Source organism: Anomalospiza imberbis, chromosome 1 (genome assembly GCF_031753505.1).
Source record: "Anomalospiza imberbis isolate Cuckoo-Finch-1a 21T00152 chromosome 1, ASM3175350v1, whole genome shotgun sequence".
Classification (NCBI taxonomy): domain Eukaryota; kingdom Metazoa; phylum Chordata; class Aves; order Passeriformes; family Viduidae; genus Anomalospiza; species Anomalospiza imberbis.
This window is the reverse complement of record NC_089681.1, coordinates 104,418,434-104,437,975: the sequence shown is the minus strand read 5'-3', so window position 1 is coordinate 104,437,975 and position 19,542 is coordinate 104,418,434. Positions and strand designations below refer to the sequence as shown.

At 38.7% G+C, this 19,542-nt stretch overlaps 1 long non-coding RNA gene across 1 annotated transcript; it reads right to left on the bottom strand.

The window, feature by feature from the left end:
* Positions 1 to 1,259: 1,259 nt before the first annotated feature.
* LOC137481725 (uncharacterized) lies at positions 1,260 to 17,127 on the bottom strand. The gene is made up of 4 exons (XR_011003620.1): positions 16,898 to 17,127; positions 7,015 to 7,151; positions 3,274 to 3,392; positions 1,260 to 1,370 (listed from the first exon to the last, which is right to left on the bottom strand). It is a non-coding gene; the product is annotated as an uncharacterized lncRNA (long non-coding RNA).
* Positions 17,128 to 19,542: the final 2,415 nt, after the last annotated feature.

Below are 19,542 nucleotides of genomic sequence, written 5' to 3'. Positions count from 1 at the left end.
CCTGTTCCATTAACATGCAGTGACATGAGCTGTTACCTCTACAACCTGAAATTTAGCTTGGTGATGGCTGTTGTAAATTTTGAAAAAATAAAGACATAATTATATATTTTTAAGCTCCTTGTATCCATCACCAGCATGTAGCTATCAGAACTGCCAGCTTAAGCAATCACCCTTTGCCTTGCAGAGGTCTGACAGATGGTCTGGGGCAAGAGCGGCTCCCCTGTGAGAGTTCAGGGTGTCTGGCCGCTGTCTCAGTCTGAGCCTGGATGGCTCACAGAGGAATCTTTGGAGAGCTGATGCACATGGGCCAGTGGGCCGTCCTATATAGACCTAATTCAGGTCCCTAAATATCCTTTTGGGATATTTCACTTGAAAATCATTGGGTTCCTAAAGGTGGGAAAACTCTGGTATTTACTGCCCTGTGGGGAAAACCATAGGCAAATCCACTTTGCACAACATGCCCAGAGTGAATGGCCACCCTAATTAGAGGCTAAAGCCATAAATTAGCAAAACATTGGGCAAAGAGGGTTTTTTAAGAAAGGAAAAGACTCCTTTCAGGAAACCTTAGATTTTTATGTGGCAAGGACTCTGTGTGGATCCCACATGCCACTGCACCCTCTTTAAGGAAATCACTGACTGACAAAGACTGCTACAAGGTCCACCCCAACCACCATGACTAGAGGAAATCACTAGCAATAAGCAGAGCAAGCAATCCTGCAGACAGCTGCAAGGATGCTCAACAGAGAAAATGGGCTTTTATAGTGAAAAGCACAACCAGTGGGGAACCTTGGTGCAGTAAAACTCAGTAACAGCAGGTCTCTATAGCCTGTGACAAACTTCTTTTCCCACCACAGTACCCAAGAGATAAGAAAATCAAATTTTACGGCCATATGTCCTTCACAACCAGTCTTCACTGTGTGGGATGGCATATGGTGCAGGATGCATTTTTCTGGAGAACAGTCACTGAGTAGATTGTCATCAAGGGAGGTAAGCACATGCAACAAAGTATTATTGTTGGGATATTTATTGACATTTTTCTGGTGACTTTGGAAAGGCTTGTGTTCTGCTTGTCATGCTCCTTTCTATGGTTTATGTTGCTTGCCATTAACACGGTCCTGTGTCTTCATTGCAAGGCTTGGCTCAGCAGCATCTGCTCCTCCAGCTCTATTTGAGCACCAAGGAAAAGGAATCACTGCCTTCCTCTGTGCCAGCTTCCCTCATTTCCCACTCCTAGCACAGCAGCACTGCCTGGCACAGTGCTTCAATGATCTCCTTCTGTGCAGGCTGGATAAGCCTTGCACACTCAGTTGATACATCTCAGTAATATTTTCTCTCCATTTTCTGTGCCAAGAGCTTGATATGGGCCATTCCTATTATGACCATAAGGAAACCAAATCCATGTCCATCCATACATTGTGCTGTTTGGTCTTTCAGCTTTTCACAGTTACAGGCTACGAATCATCTGAATTTCTCTGTTCTTTCAACTTCTTGGTTGTTAGTTCCTTTCTTAACAGTGGTGGTATTCTTCAAATCCAAATCTCTTCCTTGTTAAACCTGATTCTTTGCAGTAACAGTACTTATTTTCTCAAATTATAAGGATTTTGTTATTATGAGAACACTTTGAATAAAAGTGCCTTCCAGAAGCAAACACGGCAAGTTCAGTGCATGAAATAAGCAATGTGTATCATGCTACTGATTACAAGACTATCCAAACAAAGTCCTGAACACCCTTTTAAAATATTTTGTTAGAAAAGCACTTTTGTTAGACCACTGGCTTTGACGTCTAATTTTGTGGAATCTGTCTGAGCAATCACTTCCTTAGTAAAGGCTGATCAAGGATGTCAAAGCCCAATAGCCAGTCCATAGAATGTACCTCATAAAGATATTTAATACAGATTTTTTTTAAAAATCATTATCATTAATTAGCAACATTAGTGTTTTTCTTTTTTAGGATTTCAATTTCACTTGAGTGAGTTTCAAGTCTCCCTTTAGTTTATGCCAGAATATGGTCTAAAATCCTGGCCTGACAATTCATGTTGCTGACTCTAGGGAAAAAGAAGCTGCTTATTCTAATTAAAACAAATTATTCTCTAGTCTGGGTTAACAATTATTTTTGAAGAGCAGCAATTTCACAGATTTTATCTGCCTTTTGCTTCAAATTTAGTGATGACTCTGCTGTTTATCTTTCGACCTCATGCTTCAACACACTGCTCTCCCAGTAAGTCATTTCAGAAAATTCCCCAGCAATTGTCTGGTGCACTGATTTATGTCTGCCTGGGCTGCTGCTATCTGTCAAACATGGCACTTATTTTAATGAGTCAATTGCACAGGTATAATCTATGAACCCATTTAACACTTTTCTTATTTCTGCATATAATTATATAAAATTTTCTGTTGTAAAAGGTTTAACAAAATATCAGGATAATTCTCACTGGTTTTGTAGTACTAAAGAACCCTTTTATATTAGCCCATAATATTGTATTTCATTCTGGTGAAGATTTTTTTTGTAGAACAGAGGTACTAACAATTCATTATATTCCATTTAATAAGAAAAATGGCTTCAAAATCCTCAGCTACATTTAATTTTTAAATTTTATGAAACTGAAAAATATTAATGCATTTTAAGCATGAGAATTTGTAATAAGCTTAGGGAAAGCTTCTATTACTCACTGTGCTGTATTCACGGGCCATACCAACCATGTGAGTACATAGTCTCCCTCTGTGACCAAAAGTCCTCTCAGAAATATTTTTTGGCCACAGCCAATATAAAGTTTCCAACCTCACTTTGACCACTGGAAAACAAATAGATTTATTTTATGCCTAGTCATTGTAACAAGACCCTATGTCCACATTGTGATATCTTGTTCCAGTTTCCTCCATAGCAAATGATTGGATGAAGAACAGTTAATCTAGAAAGGGTTAAAGTTTACAGATGAGGTGGCTGGTTAATTACACTTCATGGAAGTTACAAGCATATTGTCCAGATACATAATGCCAAAACCCTTATTCAAAAGCTCAGAGGTGAAACTCTGTTGCTCTCAGTCTAGCATTTCCCATATTTATAGTCCCTGACTTTATCACATATTTACATAAATTGTTGCATTACAATTTTATGAATGAAAGGATTTGAGGTTCTGTAGCATATGCCTTTAAAAAAAGACAAAGAACAAATTTTGATTTAAAATAGTTTCATATACAAAACTGATTAAGTCCTTTGCTAGGAGAAATCTCAAATGTGTTCCATCAAACTTCAGGTACGACAGCAGTACTTACCCCAAGGGTTTCTTGAGCAAAGAGGAAAACTCAGTTTCCTTGCCCAAACCACAAAGATGTAAGACATTCAAAAAAGCAAACAAATTGTGGAGGCAGTGGACAACTTCAGCACCTTTGACCTGGAAGGGCATAGAAACTGACATCTGTAGAACTGGCTTAAAACCTTCAAAAGTTGGGCAGGATTTTGTGACAAAAGTGAAACTCCACATCACATCTGCATTCTGCCAAAAATTATTTAGGCATATGAATGAAGTACAGGAGACCCTGGGAAAAAAATACATGGTTTGATCAACTTTTATCAAATAGTCAGGTACCAGGAGAGCTTCCTAAATACAGCCATGCCATGAAAATTCTGACAAATCTGAATACAGGTGTTTCTAAAGTCTACTCAGAAGTACCTGACATAGATAAGTAATTCAGATTCTTCAGCACCAGAGATGTAACAAGAAAAAGACTAGGAAGGATTTAATTCCTCAGTATTCATCATAGGCACTCTTTGATTGGGTTGCTTAGGAACAAACATTCTCACATTGGACCTTAAGGGTCAAAATAAACTCACTGAGCCTAAAATTTGTCATAGGCTTGCTTCAATCAATCACTGGAGAGCCTCTGAAACCCTCTGAATAATACAGCATTGTCTTCATTCAAGGACAATTGATGCTACTGACCCTGACAGCTGAAATATAGATGCTGATATCCTTGATCTCCTTTTTGACTCCTCAGCCTTGTTCTTCCCCTTAGTGACTCCTCAACCTTGTTCTTCCCCTTAATCCTTTCATACAGGAGTTGCCAGACCTCAGACAGATCTGGAAGACATCAGGACTTGAGGAGGCACAAAATTGTTCTTGCAGGTCTGTCCTCTTGCTATGTGACTGAAGAACCCGCCCAGAGATAGAGAGCAGAGCCATGGAGCATAGCTGTCTGCTCCACAAAGAGCATGGTCAGCCCCAGAGTGTCTTAACCATGTTTGTAAACATAAAACCACTCCACTCTGACCAGACCTTAACCAGATTCACTGATATGTACATACAATATCTATCAGTTCACTACATCAGCCAAAGGTTTGCAAGTGAGAAATAGCGAATAGTCTGACAAGTGTCTCTTCAGTTAATTTAATCATTCATCACGATTCTATCCAAGCTCAAATACATCAACAGACCCTGCCAAATATGCTTGCCCAGTGCTCATGATACAAAATCAAAGCAAGTACTGCATTTGGTGTTACCCTAATCACTTGGAGTACATCTAATATGGAATATGCACTGCTCATGGGTTTGTGCTTTTTTGTCTGGTTGGTTCAGCTGTGTGTGTCAGTAGGTCTTCCAGGATGGAAAAAACCCCAAACACCTTGCTTTTTGAGCATTAGTGCAATGATGGTATTAATCTTTGGTTCAAGGTCCTTCAAGACACAAGTTTGTGACCATGGAGATCATGTCACAGTGGAAGCCAAGCTGCAACAAATTTGAACAGTCTAGTTGACTTCCCCAAATGTCACTTCTTTTTTTGTATGGGGGCTATGCCAATTGCCTCACTAGTCACACTCCATTTATTTCTAGAATAGAACACAACAATGCTGCAGGATGCAAGTGTCTATAGATTGTTATTGGTGCTCTTCCAGTCATTTGACTTGTGTGCATCAAAACTGATCAGTATTTCTCTTCCTACTAAGTGATCTCACAGATTATATCACAAATTATATTTCCCTGTGGTTCTCCATGAATATTTCTCTTCTGAGGCTCAACTGAATAAATCAGACAGAAAAGTGCTCACAAAGATGTGGGCCAAGAGAACCTCAGAACTAAACCTTTTGATGCAGTGAGAGGGAAGTAGGAAAGTGTAGGGGAGTGTAGGGAACAAAAGGTTCTTTCAAATCATTATCAAAACAAGTTCTGCTATTGCAACAGGGACTTTGTTACCTCTGCACCTCTCTAATAATTACTACTAATAACATTGGTGCGCACCAAACCCTCATGTAACTGTAATATCCGCTACCTTCTCAGCCTGCCACTGACCATACAGACATGGTCACTATCACATTGTTACCCAGTACTCCACAACCATCTGGTCACCAACTTATTAATCTGCAGATCCATGTTCTTTGTTTGTCCCCCCTCTCATCCAGACTTAGACTGGAGCACAACTCCAGTTTTGGCAACAGACAAAATTCAGAACTGTCATTGCTAGAGTTTTGTAGATAAAATTTGTTTTCTTGCCTTCTGATGTAGACATTTCTCTTTTAGCAGTCACAGCCACAGCAAGAAACATCTGTTTCAACCCCTTCAGCACCCACAGATATCTCAATGTCCCTGAATTCTAACAGCCACCCTGATGCATGTGACAGAAGGACAAATAAATTATGGTTGGGAAATACATTAGGAAATTCCACTAGCAAGTTCCAGGCTGGCACAAAAAAATGAAAGGCCTTATTTGATTGCTACATTCTTCAGTAAAGGCAGTTTTATCACCATCAGTTTCAGCAATAAGCAGTTCAAACCAGCAGGAATTTATTAACAACACTCTAAGCACTTCATTTCTTCAGAAAAACTTGTAACAGCAGTGTCTAGGTCTCATCTGTCCCATGGGGCTTCTCTTACAGAGAAAGACATCTACTTTTCCTAACAGCCCACACACGAGCAAATAAAGCTCTTCATTCCCTTCCCTCCATGTCTGCTGTTTATTTACCATGCAATGGGATAGAGTGAACTCAGCAACCCAAGGGCCATATGCTGTGCCTGGGTGCTCCTTCTGGGGAAGAGATGTCACCCTCCTCTCTCAACTCTACCCTCTACTCTATGCTCTTAATGTTGTGATAAGCGTGACTGGCTAAAGATGATGGCTACTGACATTTATTTGGAAAATAGTGTATTGATAACCATTTGCTTATCTGTGTTGATAGTCCAGCAACCTACAGTTTGGCTTAATCTTACTTTCCAATTTTATATTTTTTAAAGTTTTGTAGTGTGTGCTCAAGCTTGTGTGAGTATAACATAAATGGAGATGGTAGCACATCTGCCCTTTGGACTCAGCACTTACTTTTCCCAGAAAGTTTCTCTTATTATTTCTGTTCAAGAATACATGAAGTTGGCTGCATGCCTGGATCTGCATCTGGTGTCTAAAAAGAAAAATAACAATTTGCTTCAACACTATATTTGGCGATGACAGAGGACAAGGAGAAGCTGAGGCTGAGCAAGTTTGTCATGGAACTGAGTGGCTACACACCATAGCTTGAAGATGATGGTCCTGGGCCTAAGAGCAGGAGCCAGGGAGTACAACACTTTCCTTGTTTACATATCCTTGTAAAAACAAATCTAGTTTGACTAGACAAACCTAGTAGATTAGAATGTGTTAGGTTTTTTTTCAAGATCCCAGCCATTTTTTTTTTTTGGTCACTTTGCTTTTAGAAGTCCTCCAGACAGATGGAGTAGAGTTCATTCTCCATGAACTACCATGAACTAAGGAAGATTTATGCCAACCTGCCAATTCTACTCTGGACATTTCTTGAGGGTATGGAGGTAGTCTCTTGACACCCCACCTCTATTGCATTTCTACCCTGAAAAAAAGCTTAAGGAAAGGTCTGGTGTCCCTGATCTCTTGGGTAATCAAGTCAGCATGAGGAAAACATGTACTTAACTCATCCACAGCCATACTTAACTAATCTTACTTACTGTAGTGAGAGTGTTTTGCATAGTGTCAGCGTCTTGGCTAGTTAATAACTACCTGTAATAACTATCCTGTTCTTACCACAGGATGTGCAGCCTCCTAATTTTTGCGGGATAGATGATCAATTTTTGCAGGATGAGTATTTCTGTGGATGGGATCCTGTTTTGCTCAAGTATGTCTCTGTGAAGAAAAACTCAGTCCTTTCCCAGGCTTGAGATCTGCATTGAAAAAGAAGACAATGTTCAGCCTTCTATAACTATTAACCAAGTGAATATTTCTTTCCTCAGACTAATATTTAGCCAGGATTATCCATGTGATTCTTCAGTTACCCTGAGTCCTAGCATTATTTTGGATGCCTATTTAGGGAAATCAATGTTCCTGTGACTTTAAGCATAGCTTTATAGTAAAAATGCCTATTCCAAATATTAACTATGTATTGTGGGCATGGTATACTGTGGATGTAGTTCTCTAAATTCACTCTAAAATTACTCAGAGAAAGAACAGATGGAAAAGATTTTTAAAGTCTTCATAACAAATCCCAAGCAATTTCCAGAAACTATGTCTGTCAGTATAATAAGCAATTGCACTCACAATTCTTCCTTTTTGAAAGATTTGATATTGTATGTATAGGACTTCTTAATCCTGTATTGCATTTCTACAGCTTTTGAAGTCTCGTTTAAACTTTGGAAAGTGAAGTTATTGGAAACTTGGCTATTCTTTTTTATTTGATTGCCAACCAAAATACTGGATATGTCTTGTCAGATGTAAATGATAGGATGGTATGTTGTGATGTGTGTATTTTAGCAACCAAATCCTTGTTTGTAGAGGTTTTATGTTGACATGGGAATCATGCACCACTTCATCAGTAATTTCACTCTCAAACCAGTGTAATTATAATAAAACACAATAGAGTAGAACCAAGCCACAACTGAAACAGTAGCTTTCTATCCTGTCCCATCACTTGTGAATGAGATGTGAAAAGTTTAGACTTACCGTAACTCTTTCCTAGTGCCCAATACACAGGATTTCAAACAATAAAAACAAAAATTTTCAAGTTCTTACTGTTTTGTTTTTTTTTTTTTTTTTTCCTCAAGCAGAAGAGCCGACAAAAAACACTGTCATAATTCAATAGAACCTCATTTTATGGCTTGCCCATATCTTTCAAAACTCCTTTCCTGATTATCTTTCTGTTTGGTGCCTGTCTGATGAAACATGCTGAGCTGATCTCCTCTTTACTAAGGTATCTACTAAATAGAAAAAATTCTGATACATTTCCTTTTTTAGCCATACTATCATTTTTTTCTCTACTGCTTTGTTGCTTTATTATTTGTACTTCTGGCAGCCTTGCCATCCTTAAACAGTACCTAAGCTACATCTGTTAGCCTTGTGAATTTAGGGTACAGATAACAAGCTTACTGCACTGCTGTGATGCTTTCATTCTTATATCAGAATAATTGACACACCTGAGAAACTCTGGATCCCCTTCAAAAAGCAACAGCAGTGCCATGTCCATGCCAAGTGAGTTGCTCTCACTGATTTTCAGAATTAACTAACATAATTAAAAATACAAGGGAATTAGTTTATACTTCACCACCAGTTCAAGAAATAAAAATGGTTCTCTAATTAACCCTAAATGTATCATAAGTTAAATCTTCAAAATAAGAAGAGGAAAGCTTTGTATTACATTATAGCTTAGGTTGAAGGAACATTAAGTAAGCTTATTTTGGCCCTGATACATTCACGTTGTAATGTTTGTTACTGTTCGATTCATTTGAAATCTCTTTCTGAGGACAAACAGTAGTTTTAACCAGAGCAGAATGCACCCATTCCCTGTATCATGCCAAAAAAAAAAAAAAAAAAAAAAAAAAAAAAAAAAAAAAAAAAAAAAGTCATCTAAGCTTAGATCCCAAGGGCTGGGAAGAAAATAACAAATCAGCTGTAGTTCTTCTACATAGAGAGTCAGGCAGATAATACTTTTAAAACAAACTTTGTCTGAGAATTTCTCCTTTGGAAGCTGAGGTCTCTTTGAAAACTGTAATGTGGTGCTCAGAACAGTCTACTGCTGCTGGCTGTAGATTTGAGCTCTTTACCACCTCCTGTTGGGAATACATCTATGGATATTTATGAAAGCATTTACCAGAGGAAGTATACGCACATTTCTGCAGCTCTCCATTCATAGACCCTTACATATTCTTGCTATAAAAAGAAGTAAGATACTTAAAGATTCTTAAAATTTAAGTACAACTGAATGCAACTTCTTTATAAAAGGGAATAAAAGACAGTATCTTAGTATTACTTATTTATTATGCATATATGGAGCAGTTGTCTATTCATTAGTCTTTTTGCATTAATCACCTTGAACTGCCTTTCTGCCCCTGTCTCATGGTTTCTGTCCCAGAGCTGCATAAAGTGTGGCCTATTAAAATTTCAGTCTTCATATGTAACTTTCCAATTTAGTATTTGATTTGGTATAAGAGAATGCTAAGTATTCTTCTCTTCAACTAATGCTTCTCCTGTTAAATTATTGTTACAAGAAAAATCGACCCTTGAGAGTCCCTCTTCCAGCCCTCCTTCTACCACCCTCAAACACAAGTAACTTTGTCTGCATCTTAAGCTGCTCAGCATAATGGTTTTTAAATCCTGTATCTTTGAAGAAGGTCCTGGATGTTTTCTGCCAACACAGTGATTAAAAAACAGGAGGAGAGGATGTTTTCCAAAGCTTCCCAGGACCTGAAATGAGCCAAGGATGGATGATCTTCTGCACCTCTTCACCAGCTAATACATCAGCAGGACACTTCAGCCTTGGTAGTAATGCACCCAGGTGTCCATCACCCTTACAGGCAACATCTGCTGCCACATGTAGTCACACCCCAGCTTTTGGCAGAGCTGCTGCCTGGTGTGGGAAAGTTATAAGTTGTCAAAGCCATTGTGCAGTGGCAGGTGCCAGCTTGGAGCTGAATAACTGCCCATTAATTGCCTGTCTATTTCTTCCCCTCAAGGAAAATCACAGAAAGAGAACAAGACAGTAATTCCCAGCAATGAAGTAAATGTGAACACACTTGGGAAAGGCATAATTGCAGCATGATCCCAATGAAAACAAGAGGAAAGAAATCACTGAACCTAGGATGAAGAGATATTTTCCATCAGCCCTTGTTCTGTGAGTGCTGTGCCCATCCCATCTTCCTTGGTCTACAGGTGTGTGGCAGGATGTAACCCTGCCCGAGACAGGGGGGTTTCAAGAGAAATTTGATGAGGTGTTCTGTCACACTAAGACACGAAATAACTCACACAAGCAGGCTAGATGTAAAAGGAAAGAAAATGAACCAAAAAAAGTAAACTTTATTTTCTGACTCCACTATATATAGAATAGCAAAAGTGACAGTGGATTGGAGGGTGAAATTGCCACCTCTCCAACCACGCTGGTCACAGTCCATCAATTCTCTCCACCTACAAAGAAGAATTCAAAACAATCATTGTTTATATGAATAGTGTGAGAAAATTCAGTAGAAATATGTAAACATCAGAAGGCATAGGAAATTTTTAGAAAAACTTTAAAACTCTCAAAAAAACAGGGTGACATCATTCCTGAGCAAAAGAGGCTGTTGTGAATGAAGGCACAACTCCAGAAACAGCTCCAATCATTAATAGGGTACAAGTGCAAAATCAAAGCCTGTCCCCCCAAAAGAGACGCAGTTTGTGATCTCAACACCATGAGATGACAATTCAAGAGTTTCTCCTGTGAGTTGGAAAGGGAATCAGCTGTGTTTCCTGAATTAACTACCAGTCAAAACACACTTCAAAAATCAAATCCAGCTCCCAAAATCAATGACCAAGGTTGCAGCCCACAGCTGCCTATACTGCTCTACGCTCTTTACCTAATGGATGGGATTTTCCACTATAATGAGGACAGTTTTAGGTTTCCATAACAGACTGAAAAAAACAAGCATTTCCTTCCCTATTTCTGTAGTAGAGTGCAGAGTTCAATACAGCATAGAAGAGCAGCTTCTCTTCCTTTTTAAGTAGCTCTACCAACCACATGACTTTGCAACTGAAATAATTAGCTTTAACATAAGGCATCTCAAGCTGTCAATACTTTATGTTTACAGTCCCTTTAAAGTGAAAGTAGTTTCTTCTAGGAATTTCATTCATCAGGTTAAAGAAATCTTAGCTAAAATTATTATCAAGATTTTCTAAAGCTATATAAAACTTCATTATGTAAAGTTAAGGTTAGATTTTTTAAAGCTGATGATTTTGTTACTTCTTTCATTTGCATTCTTTTATCTATGTAGTGACTACATAAATAGTGTTCTCTCACTTGCATTACTATCAATATGTGCCAGTAAAAGACTATACAAAATACATCACTATGAGAATTGCTGTGATTTTAAAATTGCAGAACCATTTATCACAAATAAAATACAATGGAATGTAACCTTAACATAAAAGGGAATAAAATGTGGTCTCTACTATTACAAACAAAGCATCTTTCTCTAATATGTATGTAAAGAAATATTATGCTCTCAATTACTGTTTAGTTAATTTATTTTTCCAAATCAATCTACATGGGTACGAATTATTGTGAAATTAAATATGTTTTCACTAACTTAAGAATTCTTTAATATCTGTAATGCATGTGAATTTGACCTATTCCATACAGCCCTCTTTTTTGAAAATTGCAGCCATGTGTCAAAATTTGTGACACAAATGATGAAAATGCCTCCTCTAACAAAAAGATGGCTACATAACACTAGAAGTTTCCCTTGTAGTGTGTCATTTCCTGGAAACACTCCTGGACAAAAACTGGAAATAATATTTCCTGTTCTTTTTGTAAGGCCTCTACAAGAAGTTTTTGCTCACATACAGCTGTTGTAGGTCTGACAATATTTTTTAAATTTTCATAATTTCTTTTTCCTTCTCTTTATAGCTCAATGTGTCAGGATTGCTAGACTGAACTCTAAGAACAAGAATGGCACAGTGTTTCATCTGGAATGACAACCAAACAAACGCTGACAAGATATTTCACACATCTGAAGGCCTTTTGTCTGCACGTGCAGTTCTTACACGTTGTCATCCCACCTCCAGCATCCAGCTTCTGCATAAATGCATTTCTGGCTTTCATCCTTTCCAGGATACCTTTTGCTTGATCTACATGTGCTTACAAAGCACATAGCCTGTTTTTGGCCGGGATGGAGTTCATTTTCAACTTAGCAACTCGAACAGTGCTACGTGTGTCCGCGTACAGCGAGGATGTTCGAAATCCGTGTGTCCTCCTGGGATGCGCCGGCAGGAGCAGGACGTGCAGCACGCCGGGCTGCCCAGGAGAGGGGGCTGGCTGCCCGTCCCGCCAGCCTTCCCGAGCCTTTCCCGGGAGAGGCGGAGCGCCTGGAAGCCTGAGCTGCGCCTCACCGGCAGCGGCTCCCAGGCTCCCGGGCGTGACGTTGTGTGCTGGGGAATTTCCCTTTGGCCGGCTCGGGTCAGCTGTCCTGGCCGGGCTCCCTCCCAGCTCCTCGTGCGCCTGTGCGCTGGCAGAGCTGAAAAGTCCTTGGCTCAGCGTAAGCTCAGCTCAGCAGCACCTAAAGCATCGGTGTGCCATCAACATTGCCCTCACGCTGAATCCAAACCGCAGCGCTGTACCAGTTACTACGAAAATTAACTCTACCCCAGCCAAAACCAGTTATGTGCTTTATATCCCATTCAAGCCAGAAAGGGCTTTACAAGGGACTAATCTGAAGAAATAGGTGCTGTGCCAGGTCCTGAATGGCAGCTCCAAAAGGAGCATCTCATCTTGGAGTGGCACACATAACAAGATGCAGCTGATGCATCTGATAAATCAATGAAGTCCATGTATATTATTTTAGCAAACAAACTGCATGGGAATTGCACAAGAAAATGCCATTGTAGGGACAATAAAGGAGGTGGAAGGCTACATGATATCTTTCAGATAGGAGTGAGCTTGAAGAACAGAATACACAACCTTTCAAAACTCTGATTACAGAAAATAAAAAGATTGATTCTGCAGTTTATTCTGATGGTTTTGTGCATATTGTTTTGGCAGAAAATCATGTAGATGTTTTAAAATTTGATACCAATCTATGTGACCATGTGCTAAAGCATGGAAAAAAACTAAATATAAAGGACATGATTTAGTAATTTCAAATTTTCAGTTTTCTTGTCACTTGCATAATTCTCTTTATCTCTTTTTTTTTTTTTTTTTTTTTTTTTTTTGCATGATTTAATATTTTTTTAATCCACTCACTCATAATTCCCCATCCACTTTTTTTTCAGAAAAAAATGTGTCATTCAGACGGGAGCAATGTATTTTATAGTACTGGTGTTCCTATTAGGTCATCTTTAAAGCAAAACAGAGAGGAGGAGGAAGATGAGAGAGGAAACAAGGGCTACTCATTCTAAAGCAATTTAAGGTGAAAAGACTGGACAGAGATACTTCAGCACCACTTTAAATGGTTTTGAATGCCTATTGCCAACACACCCTTCAAAGTCATACTTTTGGTAGGAGCAACACATCAGCATTTTCAACCTTTCTATACCTGACACTGCTTCACACTTTGTTTCCTTCCTTCAGTATGTTTATATTCAGAAAATGTTTTTGGACATAACTGGAGGCTGAGAACTTTGCACATATGCAATTTAGCCATGCAAGTGTTGGGTTTTTTTTAGTACTGCATCATTAACCACATAAATCTAAAATCTGAGAGGCATTGACTCTCTACTGAGGTGATGATAGTTGTACTGATAATACCATAACTGCAAATCTGTTTATTGAAGGTTACAATGATACTTTTTGGGTCTGCTGTCTCAGGCGTTGCGGAATGAGCATTATAAATACTCCCTGGGTAAAGTCCAGTTTGGTGAAAATGTTGTCTTGCTTACAGTGCAGTTCTGTACAATAATCTAGACATATTACCTCTTCTAGCAGAATAAAATGTAACAAAGGTCACACTTAAAATCTCTAGTCAAGGGTGGTAAGGTTTTTTTCTTTTCCTACTTTTTACTTCTCATTTTTCACTTAAACATTTTAGTTTCAATAGATCCTGTCACATGAATGGCAAAAATAATGTCTCCTTTTAAAGCTTCATGAAACTACCAGATGTTTATTTGGTCCTACAAGCATATAAACATATTCCTAAGATTAACATTAGTAGGTATATTTCCATGCATGGAGAAATTTGTTTAGGTGGAAACTATGGACAGTTAAACATAAAAACAGATGAAAGAAAATAAAGCATATATAGTAGTTTATTCACAAAAATATAGCTAAAAATGGCGCAAATATTGATGTATATAAGGATTGCAAATACAGGTGTTTCAGGAAAGACAGATAGATTTAGCTACAGGTAGAGGGTTTATCATCAGTTTCTAGCAAAAATAAACTGTAAAAAATGCCATTAAATGTTTGAAATTGCTTATTTTTTTATTCTCATTAAACTCACAATCTACAACTGTGAGTGAAAGCACTTTTACTGGGACAGAGGAACTTGTTACGAAACAAAAAATAATCATAATTTTAAAAAGTAATTTTTTCATATGTCAAACAGGTCATCTGTAGACGGAAGAGAGAGGAATTGATGAGAGGAAATTAATCAAAAATAATAATAATAATATTCATTAGAAAGATAAGGCAGTAGAAGTGGAAAAGAGAGGGAGTTTGCAGAGAGATAAATGTGAGTGTGAATGGCTAAAAAGTAAGAAATTGGCTCATAAATGGCCCAGAAGCATTCTTTGTGCTCAAAGCATTTTCCAAAAGCCAACAAAAATTCAAAATGGTCTTTTGTTTAAAAGTAAAGTACAAACATTTCTTTCTTCTTCCCAAGTGAACAAGCTCTTATCTTTAAGACAGAATGTCTTGTGTTGATGACAGGCAAGAGCTCAGAGAAGAACATTTCTGTCACTGAGCTGAGTAGTGAACTGCTGTGGGTTACAGTCTAATAAAGTTCCCGTTAACATCAGAGACAGCAGGATTTTTGGACTGTTTCTTTTCCAGGGAAGGAGAAGTTCTCTTTAGAGCATAGGATCATAAAATAATGATTCATGTGCTTGTTAGAAATTTGGAGACTTTTATAATTTGATAAAACACATGTAGGAGGGAGTTAGCTAATTTCATGGAACAAAAATAATGCCTTCAAAAGCAGCACGTCAGCCTGTTAATATGGTTACTATGGTTGTTATGAAATATGCTGAACAGAGCTCTTCAGCTGCTGCAGTGAAAATTAAACAGCAATTACTGCTTGCATTAACACCATCACATTACCTGGAAAAAAAAAGCCAACTCAAAAAAAGAATGTGTTTTATTTATACACCTGACAAATGTTTGGAGTTTGGCTTCTGATTTTACTTCGTCATTTTCTTGCCATAGGGTGAGCTTAAATTTTCTGCATTGTGGGTTCATTCACTTAAACTGAACCATGTCATGGAAGAAAGAACTAACAACAGCTTTATCACTGGAGGGGGGTAGGTAAGTTATGTGACAATCCTAATTGTATTGTTGCCTTGTAATTTCTTAGTCAAGTGATTTTTTTTCTTCCTGTCCTATTGTTGAAATACTTAATCACATCCTATCCATATTATCTGTTTGGGAAGCAATCTGACTGCCTGCAGTGCAACCTACTTCAGTCTTCTTGAAGGAGAGATAGACATTAAGAGCTGATGAACTAGAAAAGTTGAGGTATTAGCTCAGCTAGCCAGGGATGTCTTTGGCTGTGGGTTGCAGCTTGAAGTTTGAGAACCACTTATGCACAGGGATATGAACCTCCATCATATCCTGTCATGTATTTAAGCAGTTCATTTGATTTCAAAGGGGGTCTGGGGGTGTAATGACTTTGCACATATCAGTGTCTATCTTTAGGCACTATGTGTAACTACTGGAATGTGTGTGTGTATTCTGTTGCAGGAACCAACACACTCATTTCGACTGTTTACCACAGCATGAAAGGACAGGAAGAAATACTTGAGACACTTGTATCAGAAAGTGGCTCACCTTACATCCAGCAACTTGATGCAATGAGTCATGCTAGAGATAACTGTTGCAATGCCCACACTTCACCTTAGAGCAGCAGCTGCTGTGAGAACAACTAGCTGATATCCTAAAGGCAGCGTGAACACCAGAGATCTGTGACCTGCCTTAGGTGCGACACTCTGCCTTTAGACCTCCTGGCTGCCCGGGTAAGGGATCACACTGAAACAACCACCCGCATTTCAGCTCTAGTACAGTTTAGGAAGCTCTGTATCAAAACCCATCTGCTGGAAAAGCCAAGTGACAAGAAAGCTTTCTTGCTCCTTCCCAAACTCTCCTCCAGAGGTATTGCAGACCGACACATCCCCTTTCCAAAAAAAACCATTAATAAGCTCTCAGGCACATTTGCCTCCATTTGGCATTCCTCTTGCCCTACTCCTGCCACAGTAAGAGGCTGAGGAGTCTTTAGAAAGTAATTTACATCATGTGGCTTTGTAAGATTTTACTTATCTGTCAATAACATTTTTGAATAGGAAATTACATTTCCTTCATCCTCAAAGAAGTACCCATCTTCAAAATGAACCCTGATGGTCTTTCTCCAGAAAGAAAGAATATAAACCTGAGAATAAGCATATTCAGAACAACACTGAAATATTAACCTGTAATGGTTTCTAGCTACTTATTCTGCCAAAGAACCTATTATTGACACATATTTTTACAGAGGCAGAAGAGCTAAATTCTGAAATATACTTACTTAAATATAAGCAGAGGAAAACTAAATGAGGAAGGCTTTAGGATGTAAATTATGAGTACTGTTACCATGCTTCTCTTTCCATTTTTCTTGCTCCAGAAGATTACAGGCAGTCTTTCCTTAATGTCCTGTAATAGGCACACGTGAACACAGTCCAGGGTAACAATTTAAGTGGAATGTTGTCCGAAACCTAGGCACAACCTGCTCCACTCCTTTAGAAGGTGGAGCAGGCACTCCATTACCTGCACATGAAACTCAGTTGCTCACATTCAAACTTCACATCAGGACAGACATACATGTCTCTGATAGGAAAACAGTTGTGTTGGTTTTGGCTGGGATAGAGTTAATTTTTTTCTTAGTAGCTGTGGTTTGGATTCATTATGAGAATAATGTTGATAACAGACTGATGTTTTGGTTGTTGCCAAGCAGTGTTTACCCTGAGTCAAGGACTTCTTATTCTCTCAGGTGAACAAGAAGCTAGGTGGGGGCATGGCCAGGACAGATGACCTGAACTGGCCAAAGGGATATTCCATACTATAGAACATCTTGGTCAATATTTAAACTCAGGGGAGTTGACTGGGAGCTGCCGATTACTGCTTGATGATGGGCTGGTCATTGGTCAGCAGGTGGTGAGCAATTGAACTGAGCATCAGTTTTTTCTCTAGTTTTTTATTTATCCTTTTCCTTTTTCCTATTGTTAAACTGTCCTTGTCTCAGCCCATGGGTTTTACATTTTTCCAGTTCTCCTCTCTATCCCACTGGTTTGGAGGGTCTAGTAAAGAAGCAGCTGCATGGTACATAGTTGCCAACCGGAGCTAAACCTCGACAGCACTATTGAAGAAACTGCAGAGTCCTTCCTTACATGACCTAACCTTGGCTGTCCTTCCCTGTGTTCAGATCCACTGACAGGGAAATATCTCTACACAATCTGGAAAAGATAGTCCATTAGTCCATGCTCGGCTCATTTTTTCCAAGTCTGCACTGCTAAATGTCCTGTCTTTGGACAGCATTACAAATACAAGATTACCTGTGCAAATTTCTTCAGAAGGACTTTCAAAACCAACTTCTACATAATTTAATCTGTCTGAAGTCATGTCCTGAGCGGTTACTGAATGTAAATCCCCAAATCTCTCCATTCCCTATCCAAAAGTAGAAGATTATCAGCTTCCAAAATTACGTTGTTGTTTAGCTCACTAGTATGATCTGAAATTAGGGCACCTAGGAATAATCACTGTGTTATATACAATTATATGTTTTGACTCCCAAAGTTCTTAGTAGATTAGAAAACATAGCCTTAGCTTATTGTGCTAAGCACTTTAATTACTGACTGGGTTTAGTACAGTTTAATAAAGCCTTCTCAGCAAACCCTACTTGAATTTCCTTGATTAATGCAAGATGTGATGCCATTGCTGTAGGGACTGAAACAGTTCTTTACCCATCAGGATCCCCTCCATACACCCTGTAGAACAGCAAAAGCAGACACTTTTTTTTCTCCCCAGTGAGATTCTGTAAGATAGTATTTTGAAAAAACTAGCAGAGGAGAGGAGATAGGCCATCCAGAAGGAGGTAACAAACATTAGGCCAAACAGAAGTAGACTCAAACATTGATCTGACAGGTCTTAAAATATTAGTTCTTTATCTGAAGACAGATATTTCTAATCTCTGCTCGATTTTACCCAGGATCCCTTTTCCTCCTCCTTTCCATAGTTTTGTCATGCTTTTCCCTTAAAGCTAATGGTTCCTTTTCCAGAGTGGGCAGCCTCTAAGTTGTGGCATACGAACTGTAACAACACTATTACAACATGGACTACAAAACTGGCTGAAACTCCCACCGAAACCAACCTAAGGGGATGTAAAAATGATCACATAGCAATCACTCAGTAAAAAAACAATGAAAGGTGACAATACCACAGCCCCAATACGGCTGCTGCTCCAGACTGTCACATGAGGGATGGGGAGATTACATTGTAAGGGTGTATTTGCCCAGGGATTTCTTTTTCCATGGTCCCTCTTTTCAGGCACTCGGCTGGAGCTACCAGGTATCATAACTGATTAGTGCCAATAAACCTATCTAATGGAGATGAGAACCCAATGTGAAAAAATTCTATTACACCTAGGTTTTAAGGAAATTAGGTTTGGGGATTTTTTGCTCTTCTTCTAATCCTGTGTCTATTGTAGCATAACTCCAAAATGGAAGAGCTACGATCAAATTACCTTTTCTTGCAGTCAGATCTCTCTTTTCCCACTAACCAGCAGTCTGGCTGGTTCTGTGAGCCTGTATGGCTATCAGATCTGACAGCCACATTTTATTGAGATCTGAGCCTCAGCTAGTTATAACTATCAAATACATAATATTTTTTAATTGGATTATAACAAATCATTCAGTCAGGAACATGCAGGAATACTGAGGGTTTTGCTTTCCTCATGATGTTAGTGGTTACACACAACCTGCACAGGCTTTAGTTATCTGAAATCCATCCTCTATTTATTGGCTATATTTCTAAGACATGGCACTCATCTTTTCATATAATTTCAACTACAGATGAGGCCTGAATAACAGTGGCTATTCACATATTATCACAAATTATGCTCCTAATCTATTCACCTAAATTTCAACCACATTTTATTCCAAGCTATGTTTATTTCAAAACATGCTGTGATAGAGGATTGCTGCCTTTGGTTTGCAATGTGTTAAACATCTTGTATCAAACCTATTTGGTGATAGGTAATTCAAACACAGACTGCCAACTGAGATCCAAGTCTTTCTCTTTGGACTTGCAGGAAAAACAACAGTCATAAGTAAAAACAGTTACCTTGCTGAAAGCCTGAGGTGATCTTTAGTACAACAACTGCAAAAAGCACAACAAAACAAACCAAACATAGATAA